At 45.5% G+C, this 20,383-nt stretch overlaps 1 protein-coding gene and 1 long non-coding RNA gene across 5 annotated transcripts in view; both read right to left on the bottom strand.

Annotated features, from left to right (window-relative positions):
• The window catches only part of LOC307209298, a 57,796-nt gene extending 39,121 nt beyond the window's left edge, over window positions 1-18,675 (bottom strand). The window contains exon 1 of the long non-coding RNA XR_013835525.1: window positions 18,327-18,675. This is a non-coding gene — a long non-coding RNA (uncharacterized lncRNA). The remainder of the gene's footprint in view (window positions 1-18,326) is intronic.
• AGPAT1 (1-acylglycerol-3-phosphate O-acyltransferase 1) overlaps window positions 1-20,383 on the bottom strand; it is a 71,453-nt gene that overhangs the window by 34,993 nt on the left and 16,077 nt on the right. The gene's annotated exons all lie outside the window — the stretch shown is intronic.

Here is a 20,383-nt window from a genome sequence, read left to right as displayed (position 1 = left end):
GGTACCTTTACCTTTACCTTTAACCAAGGGCTAAAATAATAATAATAATAAAGCAGCGGCGAGAATGAGCATTAAGGACACCGTAATTTCTCTTTTAAAACGAAGATCTAAAGGTAAAGGTAAAGGTACCCCTGCCCGTACGGGCCAGTCTTGCCAGACTCTGGGGTTGTGCGCCCATCTCACTTAAGAGGCCAGGGGCCAGCGCTGTCCGGAGACACTTCCGGGTCACGTGGCCAGCGTGACATCGCTGCTCTGGCGAGCCAGAGCCGCACACGGAAACACCGTTTACCTTCCCGCTGGTAAGCGGTCCCTATTTATCTACTTGCCTCCGGAGGTGCTTTCGAACTGCTAGGTTGGCAGGCGCTGGGACCGAGCAGCGGGAGCGCACCCCGCCGCAGGGATTCGAACCGCCGACCTTTCGATCGGCAAGTCCTAGGCGCTGAGGCTTTAACCCACAGCGCCACCTGCGTCCCTAAACGAAGATCTAGCACCGCACAAAACAATTTGAAATCATAATAATAAGTTTTATAATAATAATAATAATAATAATAATAAAGTTTTGAAAATGGCCAACGAAAACTTGTCAGAAACCGCTCTTCCATCACCAACATGAAGATGCCAGTGAGATTTGGCGAGCATAAACCTAGCCACCTGCCTACGAGAAAGGTCCTGCAAAGTTCTCAAGGGAACCCACCTGCACAAAGATCATAGAATAACAGACTTGGGAGGGACCTTCAAGGGTCATCTAGTCCAACCGCCTTCAACACAGGAATCCGGCCCACAGCTCTCCCTGTGCGGCCTTTCGGTCGAAGAAGAAAAAGAAGAAGAAGAAGAAGAAGAAGAAGAAGAAGAAGAAGAAGAAGTTTGGATTTGATATCCCACCTTTCGCTCCCTTTAAGGAGTTTCAAAGCGGCTAACATTCTCCTTTCCCTTCGTGCCCCACAACAAACACTCTGTGAGGTGAGTGAGGTTGAGAGACTTCAGAGAAATGTGACTAGCCCAAAGTCACCTAGCAGCTGCATGTGGAGGAGCAGGGAATCGAACCCGGTTCACCACATTACGAGTCCACCGCTCTTAACCACTACACCCCACTGGCCCAGATACACTGACCCACCCAATACTTGTGGGCAATTGCAAAGCACACACTGGAGGCGTTATGCGGCAGGTAACATAGGATCACCTGTGCACAAGGTATCACAGCTCAGCGCAGCTTAAAAGTTTACAAAGCAGTACTGGAATGCTGCCAGGATTCCAAGTACGAGCACTGACGCAACAGAAGAACTGGGCAGAAAGGTTGATAGGGGTGGAAAGGGTCAGAAATCTGGGCACATACCACTGTGTAATGTTGTTGTTCGGAATCCCGACACACACACAAATCTATCCTGTCTGCAGTACGGCATCTGAACAACATGATACAGAGACGACCAAATGTTGCCTCGGAATGAGTTTCCAGAACAGTGCAGAGATGTAGTTGTGGACATGCCTCTAGATCATGGGTAGGCAAACTAAGGACCGGGGGCCGGATTCGGTCCAATCACCTTCTAAATCCGACCCGCGGATGATCCAGGAACCAGCATGTTTTTACATGAGTAGAATGGGTGCTTTTATTTAAAATGCATCTCTGGGTTATTTGTGGGGCATAGGAATTTGTTCATCCCCTCCCCCATATGTAGTCCGGCCCCCCCACGGCTGAAAAAGTTTGCTGACCCCTGCTCTAGATCTCCTGTCTGGTCATTCATACAGTTTTCATCCCTGTCAGACTACCCAAGTAAGTGTGCTAAGATTTTGATTGCAATACAGGGGTTGCCCAATCTGCCCTAGTCTTCGAGGCCAGCATCGCCTAAATCTCCACTTCTACTTAAGTTATATAAATTCAATAATAAATAAATAATAATAATATTATTTCCAAAGATTTTTAGCAAAATCTAGCTTTAAAATAAAGGGACACGGGTGGCGCTGTGGTCTAAACCACTGAGCCGAGGACTTGCCAATCAGAAGGTCGGTGGTTCGAATCCCCGTGACGGGGTGAGCTCCCGTTGCTCAGTCCCAGCTCCTGCCAACCTAGCAGTTTGAAAGCCCCAACCACTCTCGGCGTCTTCCAACACATATAGAAACATAATAAAACATCAAACTTTAATAAGAACAATCTGATCCAATATTAAAAAGTCACAATAACTTTAAAATAGACAACTCATATCAAATAATGCAATTTTCAGTAATCCATTAGAAATTATATTAATTTAACCAAAATATCTTTTGAACTCCCAGGTCATGTTGCAACTTTTTTAGCATCCCTCATTTTTGGAATTTGAAAGCTGAATTCTTCAAATACGTCTCAGTGTATCATCTTATTAGAAGGGGTTTGATGACTGTGACTGTCATGAGGGACCCTGCACTTTTGAATTTGCACTACACTTACTGCCTGGAAATGGATTTATATGAAAACGGTATTGGCTACCTTAACTTTTGGGGACGCGGGTGGCGCTGTGGGTTAAACCACAGAGCCTAGGACTTGCCAATCAGGTTGGCAGTTCGAATCCCAGCGACAGGGTGAGTTCCCATCGTTCGGTCCCAGCTCCTGCCTACCTAGCAGTTTGAAAGCATGTCATAGTGCAAGTAGATAAATAGGTACCGCTGTGGTGGGAAGCTAAACGGTGTTTCTGTGCGCTGCTCTGGTCCGCCAGAAGCGGCTTAGTCATGCTGGCCACATGACCCAGAAAAACTGTCTGCGGACAAACGTCGGCTCCCTCGGCCAGTAAAGCGAGATGAGCGCCGCAACCCCAGAGTCATCCGCGACTGGAGTTAACTGTCAGAGGTCCTGTACCTTTTTTCTTAGCTTTAAAACACACACACTCCCCCTCCACTTTCCCACAGCACTACTGCAACATACACTATGGTCTGGTCATTCAAACCATCCTGCTAATGTGCACTGAAAAACAAGAGAGGCAGTGCAGGGCACTGATGCCAAGGAGCAATGATGGAGGGAAAAGCTCTGGGCGGCTGGCAGGCAGGCTGGGAAGCCGCCCAGGAAATCAGTAGTTTTGCAACCACACATCAAGGAATCCAGCAACCCAACCGTGCTAGCAGGCAAGCTGCCAAATTATGCCCTGCGCTCCTTTGTTTGTGCCCTATCTCTCTCCACCCACCCATATGCATGCCTTTTCCCAGCACCTGAGAGTTTGCCACTTGGGGGCACAGATACTTGGCCACTGTACTGCATGCTGCAGTAACTTCCAGACTAGATTGCTGCAGAGCACCCTACATGGGGCTGCCCTTGAAGACGGCTCAAAAACTGCAAGGGGTCCAAAATGCAGCGCCCAGATTACCAGCTGCGGTTCCGTTTGCCTCTCGCACAACATCCATTTTAAAACAGTGGCACTGGTTGTTTCTGTTGGAAAAACGCCCGGGAAGGCCACCACCTTCCCAAGACACCGGGGCGTCTCTCCGGTGGTAACCCTCTGGCTGTAAATCTTCCTCAGACCAGAGAGGAGCACACTCGTCTTCTGACATCCCATTGCAGAAGAAAGAGACAACCGTAGCTTTAAAACTACTTTATTCAACAGTCTATATAGAGAGACTCCATCAGCATGTCTGCTCTCTCTCAGCAGCAGTAAAGAACAACATCTCACACAGAAGTGAAAGTACCGTATTTTTTGCTCTATAAGACTCACTTTTTCCCTCCTAAAAAGGAAGGGGAAATGTGTGTGCGTCTTATGGAGCAAATGCAGGCTGCGCAGCGATCCCTCTTGCTGTTCTGGCTTCTGGGATTCAGAATATTTTTTTTCTTGTTTTCCTCCTCCCAAAACTAGGTGCATCTTGTGGTCTGGTGCACCTTATAGAGCGAAAAATACGGTAACTTCTCTCGCAGTACCCAACAGTACTGAGACTTCCTGTCTCACGCTCTCAGACACTCACATGATATAAACCAATGTTTCCCAACCTTGGGTCTCCAGCTGCTGTTGGACTACAATTCCCATCATCCCTGACCATTGGTCTTGCTAGCAAGGGATGATGGGAGTTGTAGTCCAAAAACAGCTGGAGACCCAAGGTTGGGAAACACTGATATAAACAACCATAGTTCTACTTGCTGAGCAGCTGGTGAGATAAAAAATCCTAACAGTTTCCGGGCCCAATTCAATGTGCTCACATGTTAAACAAACCCTCTTGGTTGTTTCACTACCGTCGGAGGCTTGGAGGGTAGGGGTGGCCCAGGAGAGGGCCTGTTTTGTGGCAGCCCCTAAGTTGTGGAGCCACCTCCCCACAGAGGGGTACCTGGCAACTTCCAGATGCACCTTGGTAATACAGCTACTAGTGAATGTTATACAAACACTGCTAATCCTGGCTTTCAACACAGAAGATGTCTATTTTGGGGGGGGGGGGGCAATTTCTTCTGTTTTAAATTGTAGCCTATTTTTGCCATTGCTTAGTAATTTGTTTCCACGAACAAGCGTGCTTCTCGGTAGTGGCGCCCACCCTGTGGAACGCCCTCTGATCAGATGTCAAGAAAATAAACAACTATCCGGCTTTTAGAAGACATCTGAAAGCAGCCCTGTTTAGGGAAGTTTTTAATGTTTGACGTTTTATTGTGCTTTTAATTTTCTGTTTGGAGATGCCCAGAGTGGCTGAGGAAACCCAGACAGATAGGCGGGGTATAAATAATAAATGATGATGATGATGATGATGATGATGAAAAAGAGCTGAAGGCTATTTCATACTGTCATGAGCATTATTTTTGATTAAATTTGTATACTGCCCTTCATCTGTCAATCTCAGGGCAGTTCACACCATAAAAACAGAAGATAAAAACATAAAATGCATAATAAAAACAAGAACAAACCAAACCAATAACCGCCCCCCTTGCCCCTCCACAGTTTTTCCCTTATTCATTGGGGGGGGGGGGAGTATAGGGATCCAAAAGGAGCTAAACAATATCAAAACACAAACCAAACCAAAGTAATAATTAAACACAAACACAACTAAAAAGATTTCAAATCAAATTGGTGATGGGGGGGGGGAAGAGTATAATACAATTCGATTCATGCAAAATGCGTACATATTAGGTCGGTTTCCTCAAAACCAAACATTTCCCTAAATAAGTGGCTAAACAAGAAGACTGTCACAAGACCCTATAAGCGGAGGCACTGAGCAATGGCACAGGGTATACAGTTAAACTTTTGTATTTTATTTCATAGAATCATATAGCTGGAGGGGACACCAAGGGTCATCTAGTCCAACCCCCTGTAATGCAGGAATCTTTTGGGGCCCAGACACATGATTAAGAGTCTCGGGTTCTAATAAATAAAATTAATAATAATAATAATAATAATAATAATAATAATAATAATAATAATTTATACCCCACCCTACCCGGCCAGAGCAGGGCTCAAAGTGGCTAACACCAGTAAAATTACAGTAAAAACATATTGGGGGGGGACAAATTTAAAATACAGTGGTACCTCGAGTTACGTACTTAATTCGTTCTGGAGGTCCGTTCTTAACCTGAAACTGTTCTTAACCCGAAGCACCACTTTAGCTAATGGGGCCTCCCGCTGCCACCGCGCCGCCGGAGCAAGATTTCTGTTCGCATCCTGAAGCAAAGTTCTTAACCCGAGGTACTATTTCTGGGTTAGCGGAGTCTGCAACCTGAAGCGTTTGTAACCTGAAGCGTATGTAACCCGTGACACCATTGTATAGGTTAAAATGCAATTTAAAATACAACCTCATTTTAAAAGTAGCCCATAGATCAAAACCATAAGGGGAGGGCAACATAAGGGTCAGACTGAGTCCAAACCAAAGGCCAGGCGGAAAAGCTCTGTCTTGCAGGCCCTGCGGAAAGATGTCAAGTCCCCCAGGGCCCTGGTCTCTTGTGACAGAGCATTCCACCAAGTGGGGGCCAGTACTGAAAAGGCCCTTTCCTCCAAGGAGCTTAAGTTCATCCTCACATACCTGAATGGCACCACATGGCTTAAGAAAAACGCCTCTTCCCCACCTGAAGGAACTGCAACTCCCCACTCCGACTCAGGCAAGTGAGGAAATGAATACCTGTATATCTTGGACTGGGGATCCGGTCTGGTCAAAGAGAATGAAATTTCTGACCAACAGGAAGAAGAGGAGGAGGAGGAGGAGGAGGAGGAGGAGGAGACGCTGCCTCTGGCTTTTAGATTCCAGGCAGGCAGGACCAGGCAATAATAATAATAATAATAATAATAGGCTTTCCCTGGAGACTTCGCTTCTGGCAGAAGCTCAGGTCTCGGCATTATCCTGAGAGGAACAAAGGCTTCATCAGAGAGGCCGGGTAACCAAGCTGGAAACTTGCCCCAGCAAGATCCCAGCATGCCAAAGGCATGCCAAAGGCAAAGTGGGAATGGGGAGAGGAAGAGATAAGAAGGGGGGGGAATACACACATGGGGTGGAATGTAGGAAACAGATTCCTGCTTCATGCCAGAGATAGTGAGATTTCCAACTCATCCACTCCAGCCCAGAGGCGGCATTTGAAGCTGTAGCTTCCAGCACAGAGCTGCCGCTGAAAGAGTTGGCAGAACTTTATGGCAGAAATGTGGAAATATGTGGTTGGTTAACCAAGGGCTAAAAAAATAATAATAATAAAGCAGCGGCGAGAATGAGCATTAAGGACACCGTAATTTCTCTTTTAAAACGAAGATCTAGCACCGCACAAAACAATTTGAAATCATAATAATAAGTTTAATAATAATAATAATAATAATAATAATAAAGTTTTGAAAATGGCCAACGAAAACTTGTCAGAAACCGCTCTTCCATCACCAACATGAAGATGCCAGTGAGATTTGGCGAGCATAAACCTAGTCACCTGCCTACGAGAAAGGTCCTGCAAAGTTCTCAAGGGAACCCACCTGCACAAAGATCATAGAATAACAGACTTGGGAGGGACCTTCAAGGGTCATCTAGTCCAACCGCCTTCAACACAGGAATCCTGCCCACATCTCCCTGTGCGGCCTTTCGGTCGAAGAAGAAAAAGAAGAAAAAGAAGAAGAAGAAGAAGAAGAAGAAGAAGAAGAAGAAGAAGAAGTTTGGATTTGATATCCCACCTTTCGCTCCCTTTAAGGAGTTTCAAAGCGGCTAACATTCTCCTTTCCCTTCGTGCCCCACAACAAACACTCTGTGAGGTGAGTGAGGTTGAGAGACTTCAGAGAAATGTGACTAGCCCAAAGTCACCTAGCAGCTGCATGTGGAGGAGCAGGGAATCAAACCCGGTTCACCACATTACGAGTCCACCGCTCTTAACCACCACACCCCACTGGCCCAGATACACTGACCCACCCAATACTTGTGGGCAATTGCAAAGCACACACTGGAGGCATTATGCGGCAGGTAACATAGGATCACCTGTGCACAAGGTATCACAGCTCAGCGCAGCTTAAAAGTTTACAAAGCAGTACTGGAATGCTTCCAGGATTCCAAGTACGAGCACTGATGCAACAGAAGAACTGGGCAGAAAGGTTGATAGGGGTGGAAAGGGTCAGAAATCTGGGCACATACCGCTGTGTAATGTTGTTGTTCGGAATCCCGACACACACAAAAATCTATCCTGCCTGCAGTTCGGCATCTGAACAACATGATACAGAGACTACCAAATGTTGCCTTGGAATGAGTTTCCGGAACAGTGCAGAGATGTAGCTGTGGACATGCCTCTAGATCAGTGTTTCCCAACCTTGGGCCTCCAGCTGTTTTTGGACTACAACTCCCATCATCCCTAGCTAGCAAGACCAGTGGTCAGGGATGATGGGAATTGTAGTTCAAAAGCAGCTGGAGGCCCAAGGTTGGGAAACACTGCTCTAGATCATGGGTAGGCAAAACTAAGGACCGGGGGCCGGATCCGGTCCAATCGCCTTCTTAATCCGGCCCGCGGATGATCCAGGAACCAGCATGTTTTTACATGAGTAGAATGGGTGCTTTTATTTAAAATGCATCTCTGGGTTATTTGTGGGGCATAGGAATTTGTTCATCCCCTCCCCCAAATGTAGTCCGGCCCCCCACAAGGTCTGAGGGACAGTGGACCGGCCCACGGCTGAAAAAGTTTGCTGACCCCTGCTCTAGATCTCCTGTCTGGTCATTCATACAGTTTTCATCCCTGTCAGACTACCCAAGTAAGTGTGCTAAGATTTTGATTGCAATACAGGGGTTGCCCAATCTGCCCTAGTCTTCGAGGCCAGCATCGCCTAAATCTCCACTTCTACTTAAGTTATATGGCTCTGGTCAGGGTGTATTTGATTTAAAGCAAATTGATTTAAATCACAATTTAAATCGCTAGTCAGTAAGGCTGGATTTAAATCTTCTTCTTTTTTTTTTTACCGAAAGACTCATTCTTGCTGGTATAAATCTAAATATTTACAACCACATGAATGTTTTATTTTTGGAATAATAAATTTTCAGAGTCGTTTTTATAGTTATATAAAAAATTACTGATTTGGTTATACTATTAGAAATGCATAGTCCGAAAATGATGAAATTAGTGTGAGGTTTAATGTTAACTGTTTATATTTGGACAACTTTTCTGCTGTACTTTATTGGAAGGAGAAAAATAATCATTTCCTTAACAACAATTTAAACAATTTATTTAACTAAAACAATAACATTATAGCATATGTATCCATGTTTGTTAACTGATGTGATTAAACAATAACAAAAAACAAAAAACCTTAGACTGCTTTTTAGCACACATGAAAAACTTAAAACAAATCCTTATTTCCTGATGAACAGCCTTTGGACCATAACGTAACTTAAATAGAAGACTATCTTTAGAAAGATTTTTCCTCCAAAAGCATTTTATTTTAAAAATCTGATTTAAATTTTTAAAAATCTGATTTAAATTTTAAAAATTCGAATAATTTTTTTATTAAAGGGGCGCCTTGGAAGATGGCCAACAATACCATCTCTCTGGCTCACACGAGGTAATTAAGAGGGTAATGATGGGAGTAAATTAGCCTCCCGAATTTTCCCTGGGGATGGGAAGATGCTGCCTCATTCGCGGTTGCCAATAAATTACCCCAAGTTTGAAAGAAGGAGGGGGTGGGGGCACTGGACGGAAAGCCCTCAAGTGAGTTTCTGGATCTCCCGGACGCTACTTCTAAGTGCGATCCTAGTTGCATTGCTTAAGATAAAATAATTGGAGAAGAGTAAATGCACATGTTTCGAGCGAAGGAAAGGGTGTACTGATTGCTAATTAAATTGACCACTAAGAAGCTGAGTGACGGGTTGGACTGAACAGAAGACTACATCAAAGAATCACAGCTATGTCGGTATGTTGAAACGGATCGGAAAGGGGGGGGGACTTTTCTCTTTTTCAACATGATTTACCTAACAACCCCTCCCCTAGAAGAACCGCCACATGATTAATAGCAAGTGAGACGGGAAAATAAACTGTGTGGAAACAAAATTATTAACTAAAGGCTTTGTTTTGCGGAAGATCTGGAAAGGAAATGAAAGGCTTTTGGGTGACGCAGTTCTAACTGGGAACCACCATTATGAGACAGACTTTGTTGCGAGATTTACAGTCAAAGGGGGAGGGAGCCGCTGTTCTGTTATCATATTTGAATTCTACGTCTGATTTGGCAAGAACTCCCCTGGAAAGGCTGATTTATGGAGCAACTGGTCTGGGAAAGTTAATGAGCAGACGCTTAGACTGTATTTCATCGGAACTGTTGAAATGGCGCCTGCCGCTCGAATAGGACTTTTGGACTAGAGTGAAAATCCACACAGGACTATAATAATGTTTGCTTCAACTCGCTTGTGGAAGAAACTCAGAGGTTATTAAGAAGAAAAATGATAACAACAAGAAGACTGGAAGACGGGACTTGTGAACATCAAAGCAGCAGAAATATGAGAGGATTGGACCCTTCTGAGCTCAAAGCATGGGTACCCCCAACAAAAATCTAAAAAAATCGGCAAAATGTTTGGATTTTATGATATGTATTGGCATAATTCAGATTAATTAATGAGACATGATTGGATTGTTAAATGGAAATTTAATATAAATTATTTTTTTTAAAAAAATTGATTTTTGTCCACCCTGGCTCTGGAAGTGCAAAGCACACAATATAAAAGATGCGAAGTCACTGCTGAGGACCTTTGATGTACCGTGTGGCAGACAGGAAGGGGCAACAAAAAGGGGTGGGGGGGAGCCACTGAAGGAAACAAGAAGAGAATAAAATGTTTTACCTACAGAGTGGGGATGCACAAACCTCAGTCAGGCCAAACCTAACCTACACCCTCTTGGAAAATGGCAACAGAGACACACTGAGCCCATGTCTAGGGGACAGCGGCAAACGCATGTGCCTTTGATTCAGTCTCACATATCTTCTGAGGAACAAAGGGCAGGTGCTTTTGTCTCTGGCAAACATATTCCAGCGTGAACAACTGCCAGGCGCCATGGATAAATCAGTTGTGAAACTGCAGCGTGCAGCTCTGTGCCAATACTACTGGGGGCGGAATTGCAAAAGAGCAATTCAACAGTGGAACAGACTCTGTTGGGAGGTTTTAAAGCAGAAATTGGATCGCCATCTGCCATGAGTGCATTGCAAGAGGGGGTTGGACTAGATGACCCCGGGGTTCCCTTTCTCCATTGGACTGGTCATGTTGTGCGGATGCCTGGTTATCCTCTTCCGAAGCAACAACTCTATTCCAAACTTAAAAATGGAAAGCGTAATGCTGGTGGTCAACAAAAGAGGTTTAAAGACTGTCTCAAGGCAAATCTAAAAAAAAGTAGTATAAACACCAACAACTGGGAAACACTGGCCTGCAAGCGCTCCATTTGGAGAACAGCCTTTACCAAAGGTGTCATGGGCTTTGAAGACACTCGAACTCAGGACGCAAGGGAGAAACGTGCTAAGAGGAAGGCACGCTTGGCAAATCCACACCGTGATCAACTCCTGCCCGGATACCAATGTCCCCACTGTGGAAGGATGTGTGGGTCCAGAATTGGCCTCCACAGTCACTTACAGACTCATTGTTAAAACCGTGTTTATGGAAGACAATCTTACTCAGCTACGAGTGATCGCCAAAGAAGAAGAACTATGAAAACAGCAAATGCTCAGAAGCAGGATGTCCAGAGAAGCAAAGGGCAGAGAACAAGGCATCTACCAGGACCACAACGGGAAGAACACGAGATGTTACTGGTGGAGACCACACAGGAGAACCACAGCTGGTGGCCTGGGACCCAGGGCGGCTGGGACACGACCATCGCACCCGCTGCTTGCACATGGCCCTTGAAAGTTTGCCTAGGAAGGAATACGGCCCTCGGGTGAAAAAGGTTCTCCGCACTGGAAAATTTCCTCGCACACCAAGGGCAGAATCCAGTTCTGGAAGTGGAGTGGGAAAGAAGGAAATGATTGTAATAAGGAAACGTTTAAGGCTGCAGTCCTAGACAGCAGCCTGATGTCTTCACTGACCTGATGTCCTCCGCACAGAATGCAAAAAAAAAAGGTTTAGGGACAGACAAGGACCCTTGGAGTTCTTAGAGAGAAGAAGAAGGTGGAGGAGGAGGAGGAGGGGAGGAGTTTGGATTTGATATCCCGTTTTATCACTACCCGAAGGAGTCTCAAAGCGGCTAACATTCTCCTTTCCCTTCCTCCCCCACAACAAACACTCTGTGAGGTGAGTGAGACTTCAAAGAAGTGTGACTGGCCCAAGGTCACCCAGCAGCTGCATGTGGAGGAGCGGGGAAGCGAACCCGGTTCACCAGATTACGAGTCTACCGCTCTTAACCACTACAAGTGGCCCAAGAAGAAGAACAACTGGGATCCTGGGCTTCGCGTCTTCCATTTTCCAAACACATTTCTTTCCTTTTTTCCCCTTTCTTTTTTAAAGGATTAAGATTGGTAAAGAGGCAGAGACACTTGCCAGAAATGAGACTGGGCAGGTGTTAACTGATTTGTGCTCTTATGATCATGTTAATGAGGCAATTTGGAAGAGGAACACACACAAAGGCGGAGCAGCTCGTTCCTCCACCAAACTTGCCCAATCCCAGCTCAGGATTTATAGCCAGATGCCAAAGAGAGAAAGAAAGAAGAGAGTTGGGAACCAAATCTTCTGCACTTAAATTACGTTCACAACTGCCACTGAGGGCTCCAGAGAGGGTAGAGGCCTGAGATCTTGGGAACAGAGCAAACCATCGCAAAAAGCAGCCTTCCCCCAGCATGAAGTCACGGGCTGGGTGGATGCAGAGGAAATGATGGGAGGAACCAGCTGAGGAACCACCAGGGGCGGGAAAACACCAGAGCCCGGGGAGAGGTGGTGGGACAACGATGAGCGGTCAGAGGGAGAACACTGGGAGGTGGGGGTGTCTGAAGCTGAGGACGTAACAGGGCATAGTGAGGGGGGGGGGGTGACAGAAAGAAGTCCAGAATCAGAAGTAGGAGAGGAGGTCAAGAGGCAGAGGCGAGTCTCCCCATCCTGCTGCGACAAGCTCTCCTCCCATCTGGTTTCCCAGGACCTAGAGAGGTATGAAAAGAGCAGAGGAGATGTTGGCTGCATGTAGGCAAAGTCTCCGATTGCTGGGGGGAAACCCTGGAGAGGAGGCAACTTTTAGACGGCTGTGGGGAGACCTTCAGCCTCAGCAACTGATTCATGGGGCCAGACCTACTGAGAATGAGCTGCTATGCTCATTAGGCCTGACACTTCATTAGTCTGGAAAGACGGCCTTTTTTCTAATAAAGAGCTAACTCCAGTGTTGACGGTGCGTCTCGGCCTTAGACACCCGGTGACCTCCTGATGCTTTGAACCACATCTTCTGCCAACCCAGCTGTAGTTCAAAAACATCTGGAGGGTACCCAGCTGGGGGGAGCCAAGGTAGACAAATCTGACCACTATTTTTTTTATTTGTGGGCTGCTTCTTGATAAACAAACTAAGATTTCTCAAGGTGCTTTCCAATAAGCAGAGATTCAAAAGGGGCATCTGTAAGAAAGGCGGAAAGAGGGCAGTCTGTGAATCCTGAATTCCAGGGGGTGGACTCGATGACTCTTGCAGACCCTTCCACCGCCAAAATTCTATAATTCTTTCACTTACGGGAAGAGTAGAACACAGGACACATTAATGGGCAGACTCCAAGAAAGCCATTACATGAGTGGAAAGACTTCCTCTCGTGCAAAAGGAAAGATCCCTTCCTTTTCCTCACCTCACCAATCTGGAGAAGGCTGTGGCAGCCCCTAAATTTGCAGCCTTCTGGCATTCCCACTGCACAGCATTTGCCGTATGCTGAAGACACGTTCCCAACCCCAGCCTTTGGCCGGTAAGGCATTGCGGGTTGCATCAAAAGCTGTGCCAGCCCCGCCTGCGCAACATAACTTTTGTCTCCTCCTCTTTCCGTGCCCGACCAAGTGCAGATCTCGAGGGCACAGAAGGGAGGGAGGGCGTGTCTCGCTGCTTTACAGCAGATTGTCAACACGCGTCTGTCAGGGAACGGAAGGCAATGCCCATAGCTGTCAACCGTCCCTTATTTGGCAGGAAACTCCCTTATCCCAGTGCCGTGTCCCGCTGCTGTCCTTTATTGATGATGTCCCTTAAATTTCCCGAGTTTCATGCTCGGGAGGGAAGCAGCGGCTCGGGGTCCTCCACCGCGCGAGAGAGCGCGCGCACGAGCTGCCGCGTCTCCATCTCTCCCTTTTCCCCCTCAGGGGCGCGTCATGAGGAGACGGGTGGTGGTGGGCGGGCAGACAGCCCCTCTCTTGCGAGACGTCTGCCGCGTTGCCGGAGGCGGCTGAGGAGGCCGCCTGAGGAAGGAGGGGATGGGGAGGGATACAGAAGGGCGGCGCTTCAGCGGCGCCACAACTGCCTCATGCCGGGCTCGCGGGCGGCATGGGCAAGAGTCTCTCTCCCTCCCTCTTTCTTGGGCGGGGAATGGCTGATGGAACTCCTCGCTTCAGGACGATGGAAGCCCCGACGTTCTGCTTAGCACACCCTTCAACCAGTGCAGCATCTTAATGTAGTGATTTCCCCCTCTGCATCCCTTTCATAACTCTATTTTTATAAATCATTTGTCCATCCATAGTTCAAATTTTTACTACAAGTGTTCTGTCAATCCTACCAATGTATGTAACTCTTTACGATAGCTTTTCAACTAAATTATAAACTTTCCTCATTCTTTATTAAAGAGGTCCTCTTCCTGGTTTCTAATTCTGCCTGTAAGCTTTGCCATCTCGACGTTGTTCATCAGTTTTGTCTGCCAGTCTTCTTTGGTGGGAGTTGTAGACCCTTAGGATCATCTAGCCCAACCCCCTGCAAAACACAGTCAGTGGCAGCCAAAGCAGCATGGCTCCATGAGTGCCGGATTTCTGTATAAGTTAAGCAAAATCCCTTATTTTGGCTGCTGATCCCTTATTTTCAAGGCTGCTGGTCCCTTATTTTCAAATCTGTAAGTTGACAGCTATGACTCTGTCTAGTCACATAAGTTTAGAAGAAAGAAAGAAAAACACAAGAAAACACAAGGGCACAGAGAGGTTGCAGCTCGGTGGGAGAGCATGCACTTTGAGTGCCAAAGCCCCAGGTTTAGAGACCTTTGTCTGAAACCCCTGAATAACCTCTATCAGTCAGGACTGACAGTTCTGAACTAGGTCGGCACAGTACAAGGCAGCGTCCTTGTCTCCAAGCTTAACAAGGTCTTTGATGACAGTGGAAAAGCCCCAGCAGGCCAGATCCGAGGCTTGCCATACAAACACATGTACACCCTGGCCCCAAGAAACGCATGCACTGCACTCTAGAAATAAATATATTAATTTTCAATTACAATAATCCAATAATAGCCTCATTATAACAATGCCAAATTATAATACAATTACAGTGGTACCTCGGGTTAAGTACTTAATTTGTTCTGGAGGTCTGTTCTTAACCTGAAACTGTTCTTAACCTGAAGCACCACTTTAGCTGATGGGGCCTCCTGCTGCCGCTGTGCGATTTCTGTTCTTATCCTGAAGCAAAGTTCTTAACCCGAGGTACTATTTCTGGGTTAGCAGAGTCTGTAACCTGAAGCGTATGTAACCTGACGCATATGTAACCTGAAGTGTATGTAACCTGAAGTGTATGTAACCCGAAGTACCACTGTACTGATACAGCGGAACCTTGATTCTCAAACGCCTTGGTATTCGAACATTTTGGCTCCCGAACGCTGAAAACCTGGAAGTAAATGTTCCAGTTTCTGAACATTTTTTGGAAGCCGAACGTCGGGTGCCCGGTATTGATTCCGGGGCGCCTGTGCCAATCAGAAGCTGCCCCTTGGTTTTCGAACATTTCAGAAGTCAAACGGACTTCTAGAATGGATTATGTTCGAGAACCAAGGTCCCACTGTACCAATCATTCAGATGCCAAATTATATAATTTAGATGGCCCTCTGAGTGCTAGAATTGATGGTTTGATTTACTTTATTTCTGCGTTCCTAACTCTTATTAATTTCAATTGCAATCCAGTCAAAATAACAATCCCTTACACAACAACTGCACTATGAACGACTTCCATTCGTATTGACACATTAAATGATTTCTAAATCTACAGGTGCAGCATTCAAACTATATTCTTGCTTTACCTGTGTGTGGCAATTATTCGATCCATGGTGTTTCTTTCTGTCCTTGTAAATCCTTGTCTATCTTTTCCAATAATGCCTTGGGCAGAACTAATATTCCACTGTGATTTCAGAGGTTCTCCATTGCTCCATTCCCATGCTTCCTTGTTTTGCAACTTTAACAGCAGCTGCATAAATCACACCGTCCCAATAAATAACCTGTTTTCGCCCTTTACCTCGCTGCCTGGGAAGGATCTGTGAGCTTGCCAAGGAGTTGATAAGGTTCATTGCTGAGTTATTTGAAGTTTGACAGATCACTCTCCTGTACTCTAGAATTCAGATCTTTAGTTAAACTGCTCTGGTTTCGAGCGCCCCAATGTTCCAGCACGCTAACTAGTCCCCAATTAAACGAATGACAAGCAAGTTTACAAGCTGAATTCTTGAGGCCACCTGAATGAAAGAAACTTAGGGAACCTGCTCTGCATCCCAGGTCCAATCCTGCAATCCTCATCCAACCCAATGCAATGCAGGAAAAAAGCAACCCATTGCCAGTTTCTATGCAGGCAGCAAATGAGGATGCAACCAGGGCCAGGACTGAAACACAAGCTCCTACTCTCTAATAACAGGTGGATTTGACAAGGCTGAGTAAACAAACAAACAAACAAACAAACAGCCTCTGCCCCCGGGGGCTCCTGGCTCCCAGATCCCCTGGCACATTTGTCCGAGCAGGATTTTACACAAGGGGGGGGGAGCAGAGGGGGGGGGAGAGCGTGAAAGCACGCTTTGTGGACTTGCCAAAAAACACCAGGCCAGCGCTCGCCAGCTGGGGCATCGAGGGAGCAGTTCCGATTCACATGCACGTAAACACAGGATTCCTCAGAGCACAGACATGCACGGTGCAATAATGGTGCACGCACTCCCTTTCCCCAGACAGGGAGCTCAGGTGGCAGGTCTTACGTAAACCTCTCAAGGAGCCAATCCCGTTCCTTGCAAACCTCCGGCTCAAAAATAAAAATGCACAAGGACACCCCAACAGCATCCTGGTGTTCATGCAACCATATCCCAGGCAGCAGTTTGCCGGGAAAAAACCACAGGAAACAAACTGGTCAAAGCTCAGGCATTTAATGCAGTTTTTTAAGAACAGAGCAGCCCTGAGAGCTCCAGGTATAGGGCAGTATATAGATTCAATATACAACAACTACAACCACCTCCTTTCTGCTCTACCTGCCTCAGTGATACTGAAAAAAATATTATAAAGAAACCAGAGGCCTTTCTTCTTGGAATAACTGGTCTGAAATTGCCCAAAAAAGATGTTAAATTATTTTTGTATGCCACAACTGCTGCTCGAATTTTACTAACTAAGAAGTGGAAAATGCAAGAAGTACTAACTGTAGAAGAATGGCAGATGAAGATGATGGAGTTTTCGGAGCTAGCCGACCAGACCGGAAGAGTCCACGACCAGAAGGAGATCAGGAAGAATGGACGAAATTTAATGATTATTTAGTTAAATACATTAAGTTAAATTAATTGGGAAAAGCTTGCATGTATTAGATCGGCCTAGGATTTATATAAAAGCTAAGTGATGAATTAATATGCTTAATGCTGAATGGGTATGATAGAAGGGTGTTAAGAGATTAAGTTAAGTTTTCAAGAACTCTGTTTGGTAAACCGTTAAAAGGATATGCACCGAAATTCAACCCTGGGGAAGCGAGGAAGTTGCTTAACAATATCAATAAGATTAATTGTAATAAGGTTATGATTTATGTTTGTTTGTTTACTTATTTGTTTATAATTTTGTGAAAACCAATAAAAAAAATTGAAAAGAAAAAAAAAAGATACTGAAAAAAATAACAACCCAAAACCCTTAATAACTTTGCCTCCCAGGATGGTTGTGAGCGAGGAGGGTGCCCAGCACCGAGAGCATTGAAAAGGATTTTGGGTGCTAATGACAGTCATCTTAACCAGTGCTAGCTGCAAATAATTGCCAATAGCAGCAGCAATAATAATATGACCTAAATTGGAGGTTTCTCTGCTAGACAGTTTCCAGATCTGGGATTTCTGAACACACGCACAAACACACCCCAGCGACATGCCATTGTGTCAGATCTTTCAGGAACCAACAAGGGGTCTTCTTCAGGGGGAGCAGGCTCATGCCAGCGTTTGAAATTTACCAGGTGCATTTTGCGACCAAGCGAAGATGCCTGTGCGCCAGGATGGTGCCCGACATCTCCACCCCATCTGGAGCTGCATGCCCAGGGGACTGTTTTCTCACACTAATGCCACATCCTGTAGAGCAGTGTTTCCCAACCTTGGGCCTCCAGCTGTTTTTGAACTACAATTCCCAGCATCCCTGACCACTGGTCTTGCTAGCTAGGGATGATGGGAGTTGTAGGCCAAAAACATCTGGAGGCCCAAGGTTGGGAAACACTGCTGTAGAGTTCTATCCGTGGTATTTCAAGTGCACAATCAGTATTGGAGCCTCAGTTTCACGATCTTTCCTTCCAGTGAGCACTCAGGGCTAATTTCCTTAAGAATGGATGCTTTGGTTGCTAGGATACCCCTATTTCCTTCCCAGAGTAGTTTAACAACCAGTCTTCCCAGGGAACTCTGGGGATTATAGCTCTGGGAGGAGAATGAGGTCTCCCAACAACTCTCTGCACTCTTAAACTACAGTTCCCAGAATTCTTTGGGGGAAGCCATGAATGTTTTGAGTTGTACCACAGTGCTTCAAATAAATGGTGTGGATGTGGCCTCAAAGAATGCTACTTAGCACCATCTTACAACATGATACAGTGGTACCTCGTGTTACAAACGCTTCAGGTTACAGACGCTTCAGGTTACAGACTCCGCTAACCCAGAAATAGTACCTCAGGTTAAGAACTTTGCTTCAGGATGAGAACAGAAATTACAGCGCAGCAGCAGGCCCCATTAGCTAAAGTGGTACCTCAGGTTAAGAACAGTTTCAGGTTAAGAACGGACCTCCAGAACGAATCATGGCAAGAAAAATGGATGGACTATGCAGAACTGGCAAAACTGACATACAAGCTACGGGACAAGGATAACTGTGACTTTAAAGATGAATGGGAACCCTTTACAAAGTATTTGAAGACGCAACAAAGCAAACTGGACTCCTTGGCTGGTTTTGAATAAACATTCACAAACTTTATATTGATAATAATCAGCTAAATAGTTTGAGGATCTATACAACTGTGTGACATGCAGAAAACAGCATTTTTAGAGAAATCGAAGACTGGAACTGAGGGAAGTCAGGGGGTGGGGGTGGGTGGGCTCTGTGGGGGGAGGGAGGGGGGAGGAAAAATGGGGGGGGAATAAGGATGATATGTTTCTGGATAATATGTTTTGTTTTAATTTTGAATAAAAAAGTTATTAAAAAAACAAAAAAAACGGACCTCCGGAACAAATTAAGTTCTTAACCCGAGGTACCACTGTACTTTGCTGGATTAACATAAACCAGAAAGAGAGAGGTCCCTGCCCGGAGGAGATTACAATCTAGATTACACACACACACACACACACACACACTTGATAGTGGGAAGAAAACCAGAGACGGAGAAGGCAAATGCGGTAATACAGAGACAGAAGCCGGACGACACAAAAGAGGTCATGGGGTTAAATTCAAACATTATCCTTGTATTTCTTTGTCGCTTGCTACAAAAAAATTCTCACAGCGACAAACAAAACTTAAAACACACCCGAAAGATTAAAAAAGCGTTACTTAGAAACACAGAATTGTAAAGTTGGAAGGGACCCCAAAGGCCATCGACCAGAGGTTTATCGGCAACATTGCAGAACATATTTGACTTCTCAGCCTCTTGAAATGCCGGAATCAGAACAGAAACATCCCTGACAGATGGCTATCCAGCCTCCGCTTAAAAATCTCCAAGGAAGGAGAGTCCACTGCTTTCCGAGGGGGTTCTTTCCACTTGACTAAAAGTGCTCATCCTGCAATAACATATATATGGCGACCATGCCATAAGACCCTAATTAAGAGCCATATGCCTGAAGATGAATGTCACTGCCTAGCACCTAAAAGCAGATAATGGAGATAATTTAAGATTTATTTACTTAATCTGGGCAGTGGATTCTCTTACCCCCTAGTGCAGGCGTAGGCAAACTCGGCCCTCCAGATGTTTTTGAGACCACAATTCCCATCATCCCTGACCACTGGTCCTGTTAGCTAGGGATGATGGGAGTTGTAGTCCCAAAACATCTGGAGGCCCGAGTTTGCCTACGCCTGCCCTAGTGGAAGAACTCCTGGGATAACTCAATAGAGCACAAGAATTTTAATCTCAGGGTTGTGGGTTCAAGCCCCACGCTCGGCAAAAAGATTTCTGCATTGCAGGGGGTTGGACTAGATGACCCCATGGTCCATTCCAGCTCTACAATTCTATGGTTCTATGATTGCAATTCTATGATCCAGGCTGTGATGCCTTCTTCCAGGAAACTATAAGCTTGTCAGGGGCATTGCAAGTCACCCAAGCTTTCTATTTTATTTCCTCACAATAATTATGACAAAAAAACCACACTCATATAACAAGACAGTGCTTTAAACCAATAAATAAAACACAGCGACCAGCAGCAATATAACTTAAAACTGCAGAGCAAATAATACTTTAGGACACAAATGCCTACAGATGCGAAAACATCCTTAACCATTTCTTTAAAAAAATACTTTTGCAGTGGGGAGCATTTTAAAAGGGCAATACATTTTTTAAAACATGCAATGAAATCCACATTGCCACCCTACCACAATTCAAAATATGACTAGAAGTTCACAGAACAAGGAAGCTCAAGAAACCGTTTTCCACATAGTACAAGGCAAAAAAAAACAGTTT

This window comes from Podarcis cretensis, assembly GCF_951804945.1.
Source record: "Podarcis cretensis genome assembly, chromosome: 2".
In the NCBI taxonomy this organism is placed as follows: domain Eukaryota; kingdom Metazoa; phylum Chordata; class Lepidosauria; order Squamata; family Lacertidae; genus Podarcis; species Podarcis cretensis.
The sequence above is the reverse complement of the archived record's forward strand: the minus strand, read 5'-3'. Positions and strand labels throughout refer to the sequence as shown.